The sequence below is a fragment of the Humulus lupulus genome, chromosome 8 (assembly GCF_963169125.1).
Source record: "Humulus lupulus chromosome 8, drHumLupu1.1, whole genome shotgun sequence".
In the NCBI taxonomy this organism is placed as follows: domain Eukaryota; kingdom Viridiplantae; phylum Streptophyta; class Magnoliopsida; order Rosales; family Cannabaceae; genus Humulus; species Humulus lupulus.
The window spans coordinates 100243821-100251496 of NC_084800.1; positions in this window are offsets into that span (position 1 = coordinate 100243821).

Sequence of the window (7676 nt, forward strand, 5' to 3'; positions counted from 1 at the left end):
GCCTACCTGAGCAGATTCGCGAACGTTGCTGCTTGGGCCAGAGACGCGGATGATAGCTCCAAGCTCATGGCCATGAGAATCGGAATCCTTGTCGGAGGAGACCTATGGAAGGATATACAGAGGAAGGGAGTCAGCTCTGTCAACAAATTCCTTAACAGGGCCAAAGAGTGGATAAACTTGGAAGAAGTCGAAGCCTCAGCCGCGGGAACCAGCCAGGTCCCCGATCAGCCTGCAGGAATAGGGGCAGAGGTTGTGGCGACGACCCCAAATGTCACACAGAACAACCAGCCCGGTGGAGGCAAGAGAAAGGGCAATGGCAAAAACAGTCAGCACGGCCAAAAGAAGAATGAGTCCGTAGATAAGTTTAAGACCGTTTTCACGACATATACCGAGCTCACCCAGTCCAGAGAGAGTATCTTCTTGGCCAACTCTACTCGGGTCCCCTGGAAGAGGCCAGAGCCATTGAAGCACCACAAAGGAAAGAGAGACACTTCCAAGTTTTGTCGTTTTCATAACGATGTGGGCCACAATATCGACGATTGCAGGCACCTAAAAGATGAGATCAAGACTCTCGTCCGAGCCGGTCCCTTGGCTTAATACTCGCGGAACAGGGCCCCAGCGATTCGACCTACTCCAGAGGTCCCAGCCAGTCAGCCCAGGTTCCGAGAAGATCAGGACGTCCCTCCTCCCGTGGTCGGAGGAGAGATATCCACCATCTCGGGAGGTCCGCACATGGCTGGCACGAGCAGAGGCGCCCAGAAGAGGTATGTGAACGAACTAAAATCTCATAACGGAGTGAAGTTCATCCCGGAACAGCGTCAGTCAAAGCAACAACGATTGGAAAGACAACCAATCATTTTTACGGAGGAAGATGCAGGCCATGTCCAGTTCCCTCACAATGATCCTCTGGTTGTAGCAGTCCAGCTCGCCAACCGGAGGGTGAGAAGGGTACTAATAGACAATGGGAGTTCGGTAAACCTTCTATTCCGATCCACCTTAGAGAAGATGGGTCTGACTGTCGCCGATCTAAAGGCAACCTCCATGATGCTGTATGGTTTTTCGGGAGAAGGATCAGCAGCGATAGGGACGATCGAGCTGGTGATCACCCTAGGAGAAGAATCTCGAACAGTATCCAAACTACTCGAGTTCATGGTCATAGACTGCTCCGTTGCTTACAACGCCATTTTGGGTTGACCTACGCTCATAGCTTTCGAGGCTATCACCTCCATCCGACACCTCGCCATGAAGTTCCCCACCTCGACGAGAATCTGCACGATCCAGGGCGATCAGCTCACTGCCAGGGAATGCTACATCATTTCCATGAAGGGAAAATCTAAACCCGGGCAGCTGGCCATGGCCATTCTGAGTGAAGAGGAGTCCCAGGAACCCTTGGCGGCTCCTGAGATTGAAAAACCTCAAAACGCCAAAGGGGAAAATGTCGCCTTGAGTGAGGACATTGACCCCTGAGTAGGCGAAGAAAGATCCGAGCTCCAGGCTATTGAGGAGCTCGAGGAGGTGAACCTTGATCCACAAAATCCATCATGGATGGTCAAGCTCGGGAAAAACCTCTGTAGCAAGAGGAAGACGGAGCTGATTACGTTTCTGCGGGCTAACTTAGATGTATTTTCCTGGTCCCACGAGGACATGGTGGAAATTAGCCCGAGTGTCATCATGCACACGCTCCATCTGGACAAGAGCGTTCCTGCCAAGTCTCAGAAGTAAAGACGTTTAGGAACAACCCGAGCTGAAGCCCTAGAAGAAGAAGTAGCCCGGCTCAAAAAATGTGGCTTTATCCGTGAAGCCAAATTTCCAATTTGGGTCACCAACCCCGTGCTAGTTCCAAAGCCCAACGGAAAGTGGCGAACCTGCATTGACTTCTCTGACCTGAATAAAGCCTGCCCCAAGGATTGTTTTCCATTACCAAGGATCGATCAGCTGGTGGATGCCACCGCGGGGTACGAGCTCATGTCCTTTATGGACGTGTACTCAGGCTACAATCAGATCGCGATGAATCCAGCGGACCAGGAACACACTAGCTTCATGACCCCGACTAATGTCTATTGCTACAAGGTCATGCCTTTCGATCTGAAGAACGCAGGAGCTACCTACCAAAGATTGGTAAACAGAATGTTCGCGGACCAGATCGGAAAAAACATGGAAGTGTATGTTGATGACATGCTAGTCAAGTCAAAGACTGCCGACAACCATGTTTCCGACCTGGAAGAATGTTTCAAAATATTATGAGAATACGGCATGAGGCTCAATCCCCAGAAATGCACTTTTGGAGTCGCGTCAAGAAAATTCTTGGGGTTTATAGTCAATACCCGAGGAATCGAGGCAAACCCCGACAAGATCAGGTCACTGCTCGAGCTTCCTTCGCCCAGGTCGCGGAAAGATGTCCAAGGCCTAACAGGAAGAGTGGCCGCACTGAACCGGTTTATTTCCAAGTCAACCGATAAGTGTTTGCCCTTCTACAACCTGCTCCGAGGAAACAAGAAGTTTGAATGGACAGTAGAGTGCGAGAGCGCATTCTTCGACCTGAAGGCGCATCTGGCTGAACCACCCGTATTATCCAAGCCCATGGCAGGCGAGCCTCTTTTTCTCTACCTAGCTGTCACTGAGGATGCAGCTAGTGCCGTACTGGTACGAGAAGAGGACCAACCTCAGAAGCCTGTTTACTACATCAGCAAGAGACTTCTCAGGGCAGAGTCACGATACCCACTGATGGAAAAATTGGCGTTCTGCCTAATCACGGCCTCGCGAAAGCTCAGGCTGTACTTCCAATCCCACTCAGTACACGTCATGACCGATCAGCCTCTAAGGCAGGTTTTGCAAAAACCTGAAGCATAGGGACGTTTGTTAAAATGGGCGGTCGAACTCAGCTAGTTCGAGATTTTCTACACTCCACGAACTGCTATAAAAAGTCAGGCCCTCGCCGATTTCGTGGCAGAATGCATGAGATTCCAGGAGAATCTAGCAGAGGGTTTACCTCAACTCGCCTCGCCCCAATCGTTGTGGAAGATCTTTGTAGACGGTTCATCCAACGAGAATGGCTCTGGGGCCAGAATCATTCTGATATCCCCCGAGGGGCATAGATTCCACTCGGCGCTAAGGTTCAGGTTCAAGGCCTCCAACAACGAGGCGGAGTACGAAGCTTTGTTGCCTGGTCTGAGGATAGCCAGGGAGTTAAAGGCGAGCTCCGTCCAATGCTTCAGTGACTCCCAGCTTGTGGTAAACTAGGTCCTGGGTGAATATCAGGCGCGGGAACCCAAGATGGCCGCCTATCTGGAAAAGGTGAAAGCAGAGCTATCCACATTTGAACGAGGGTCGATCGAACAGATACCTCGGGAGCAGAACACTAATGCAGATGCTCTTGCCAAGCTCGCCACCTCGGGAGAGACGGAGACCTTGGGGTTGGTGCCGATAGACTTCTTGGAACAACCAAGTATAGAAGAAGGACAAGCCGAGGTTGAAATGATTGACGCTAGGCCGACCTGGATGACCCCCATTCTTGAGTATCTCGTTGAGGGCAGGCTGCCCGAAGGACGTAACGACGCACGACGAACCTTGTATCAAGCTCCGAGATATACGCTGGTCGATGGGGTGTTGTACCGACGTGGAGATTCCCTACCTCTCCTCTGGTGCGTTCATCTAAGTGAGGCAAAGGCCATCCTGCAGGAAGTTCACGAAGGATTCTGCGGAGACCACACTGGGGGGCAGAGCCTGGCCTTAAAGGTTCTCAGGCAAGGGTATTACTGGCCGACTCTGTCCAAAGACTCGATCTCATACGTGAAGAAGTGCGACAAGTGCCAGCGATTCGCTGCAGTTGCCCGAGCTCCTCCAGTCGAGCTGAAAATGGTCTCGGCCCATGGCCGTTTGTCGTTTGGGGGATAGACTTAGTTGGCGCCCTCCCCACTGGGAAAGGCGGGGTCCGTTACGCCGTGGTAGCCATCGACTACTTTACCAAGTGGGCGGAGGCAGAGCCGTTGGCAACGATAACGTCCAAAAAGGTGCTTGACTTCGTGGTTAAAAGCATCATCTGTCACTTCGGCCTGCCCAAGAAGATCGTCTCCGATAACGACACTCAGTTCGACAGTGACCTATTCACTGAGTTCTTTGAAAGACATGGGATTGTGAAAAGTTTCTCCTCAGTGGCCTATCCTCAGGCTAATGGCCAGGTCGAAGCTGTCAACAAGACCCTAAAGGCGAGCCTCAAGAAAAGATTAGATGAAGCGAAGGGGGTCTGGCCAGAACAGCTCCCCCAGGTCCTATGGGCATACCGGACCTCGCATCGAACTCCTACGGGTCATACTCCCTTTTCTTTAACTTTTGGGAGTGAGGCAGTTCTCCCCATGGAGATAAAGGTTCTTTCGCATAGAGTCCAATTTTACGACCAAGATCGAAACCGCGAGCTCCTGTGCCATTTCGTCGATCTGGTTGAGGAAAGGCGGGAGGATTCGCAACTCCAGCTCGCCCATTATCAGCAGAGAATCGCCCGCTACTTCAACACCAAGGTTAAAAAATGCACCTTTAGCGTAGGCGACTTGGTTCTGAGAAGAGTTTTCCTCGCCGGAAAAGATCCCAAAGACGGAGTTTTGGGACCAAACTGGGAAGGACCATACCAGGTCATCGAAGTCATCAAGGAGGGAACTTATAAGCTAGCTCGACTTGATGGAGGGGCGGTCCCGCGGACCTGGAATGCCATCCACTTGAATAGATATTACCAATGATTTACTTGTAAGGCCTGGAAGGCCACTTCTTATGTATTAATGAAAATCAACCTTTCATGCATATGTGCAAGTGTAATTTTAAAGTAACCACGAAAGACCCTTTCCCAGTTACTTGGGGGGCATATGGTACCTGGATATAACCAGGTCTCCTTAACGACTTAGATGTTGATTCTTATCGATTGACCGTTGTTTTCTTAAAAACGCGAGATATTGATAAGGGTTAACACTAACTAAGTCCTATCCTGGTTTTAACCGGGTCGTAAAACTTAGAAGTTAATTTAAATCTATTGATCGTTGTTCTTCTTAAAGAGCTCGAGATATGGATAAAAGTTAACACGAACTTAGTTTTCAAAATAAGTTCCTGGTCTTAACCAGGTCATAAAACTTAGAAGTTAATTTAAAATCTATTGATCGTGGTTCTTCTTAAAGAGCTCGAGATATGGATAAAAGTTAACACGAACTAAGTTTTCAAAATAAGTTCCTGGTCTTAACCAGGTCATAAAACTTAGAAGTTAATTTAAAATCTATTGATCGTGGTTCTTCTTAAAGAGCTCGAGATATGGATAAAAGTTAACACGAACTAAGTTTTCAAAATAAGTTCGTGGTCTTAACCAGGTCATAAAACTTAGAAGTTAATTTAAAATCTATTGATCGTGGTTCTTCTTAAAGAGCTCAGGATATGGATAAAAATTAACACGAACTAAGTTTTCAAAATAAGTTCCTGGTCTTAACCAGGTCATAAAACTTAGAAGTTAATTTAAAATCTATTGATCGTGGTTCTTCTGAAAGAGCTCGAGATATGGATAAAAGTTAACATGAACTAAGTTTTCAAAATAAGTTCCTGGTCTTAACCAGGTCATAAAATTTAGAAGTTAATTTAAAATCTATTGATCGTGGTTCTTCTTAAAGAGCTCGGGATATGGATAAAAGTTAACACGAACTAAGTTTTCAAAATAAGTTCCTGGTCTTAACCAGGTCATAAAACTTAGAAGTTAATTTAAAATCTATTGATTGTTGTTCTTCTTAAAGAGCTCGAGATATGGATAAAAGTTAACGCGAACTAAGTTTTCAAAATAAGTTTCTGGTCTTAACCGGGTCATAAAACTTAGAAGTTGATTTAAAATATATTGATCGTTGTTCTTCTTAAAGAGCTCGAGATATGGATAAAAGTTAACACGAACTAAGTTTTCAAAATAAGTTCCTGGTCTTAACCAGGTCATAAAATTTAGAAGTTAATTTAAAATCTATTGATCGTGGTTCTTCTTAAAGAGCTCGGGATATGGATAAAAGTTAACACGAACTAAGTTTTCAAAATAAGTTCCTGGTCTTAACCAGGTCATAAAACTTAGAAGTTAATTTAAAATCTATTGATTGTTGTTCTTCTTAAAGAGCTCGAGATATGGATAAAAGTTAACGCGAACTAAGTTTTCAAAATAAGTTCCTGGTCTTAACCGGGTCATAAAACTTAGAAGTTGATTTAAAATATATTGATCGTTGTTCTTCTTAAAGAGCTCGAGATATGGATAAAAGTTAACATGAACTAAGTTTTCAAAATAAGTTCCTGGTCTTAACCAGGTCATAAAATTTAGAAGTTAATTTAAAATCTATTGATTGTGGTTCTTCTTAAAGAGCTCGGGATATGGATAAAAGTTAACACGAACTAAGTTTTCAAAATAAGTTCCTGGTCTTAACCAGGTCATAAAACTTAGAAGTTAATTTAAAATCTATTGATTGTTGTTCTTCTTAAAGAGCTCGAGATATGGATAAAAGTTAACGCGAACTAAGTTTTCAAAATAAGTTCCTGGTCTTAACCGGGTCATAAAACTTAGAAGTTGATTTAAAATATATTGATCGTTGTTCTTCTTAAAGAGCTCGAGATATGGATAAAAGTTAACACGAACTAAGTTTTCAAAATAAGTTCCTGGTCTTAACCAGGTCATAAAATTTAGAAGTTAATTTAAAATCTATTGATCGTGGTTCTTCTTAAAGAGCTCGGGATATGGATAAAAGTTAACACGAACTAAGTTTTCAAAATAAGTTCCTGGTCTTAACCAGGTCATAAAACTTAGAAGTTAATTTAAAATCTATTGATTGTTGTTCTTCTTAAAGAGCTCGAGATATGGATAAAAGTTAACGCGAACTAAGTTTTCAAAATAAGTTCCTGGTCTTAACCGGGTCATAAAACTTAGAAGTTGATTTAAAATATATTGATCGTTGTTCTTCTTAAAGAGCTCGAGATATGGAAAAAGATCATCATAAACTAAGTTTTTCAAAAGATTGTAACCGAAATACGTAAAGGCAAAAAAGAGAAGATCAATTAATATCGATTAAACAAATTGTCTCGAGGTGAAAACACCTCATGCAAAGGTTACATAAAAAAAAATATACTTCAAAATGTTCAAGGGCAAAAGGGAAAGAACGCCCTAAGCTCCGTCAGATGGCCCCTTGGAGGTCGTTGTCTCACCCTGCTCCGCCGTGCCCGAGGCTTCTCCAGTCTCCGAAGGCGGTGCCTCTTTCTCAAGGTGAGCTCGGAACTTCACCAGCAAGCGCGCCCAAAGGCCCGGTGACATGAAGGAGAAGTCAGCCTCCGGATTGTAAGCCCAACAGTGATAGAACAAATCCTGCATGGACTGCTCCGAAGTGGCCCGTTCGGCCTCTAGGGCGACCTGGGCGGCCTGGATCTCAGTCTTCGCAGCCTCGAGGTCCGTCTGCGAGGTGGCAAGGGAGGCTTCGAGCTCCTGGACCTTCGAGAGGGCTTTCTCCAACTCGGACTTCGAGGTTGCCAAGGCATCTTTAGTCGCCTTAGCCTCCTGAAGGGAGGCCTGGTGCTCGGTCCTCATATCCTCGAGCTGAGTTTTGGTCCTGATGATGCTCCGGTGTAGGGAGACAACGCTCTGCAAAGACAAAGAGACAATTGCCGTAGGAACAAGCAGAGCAAAGAATAAA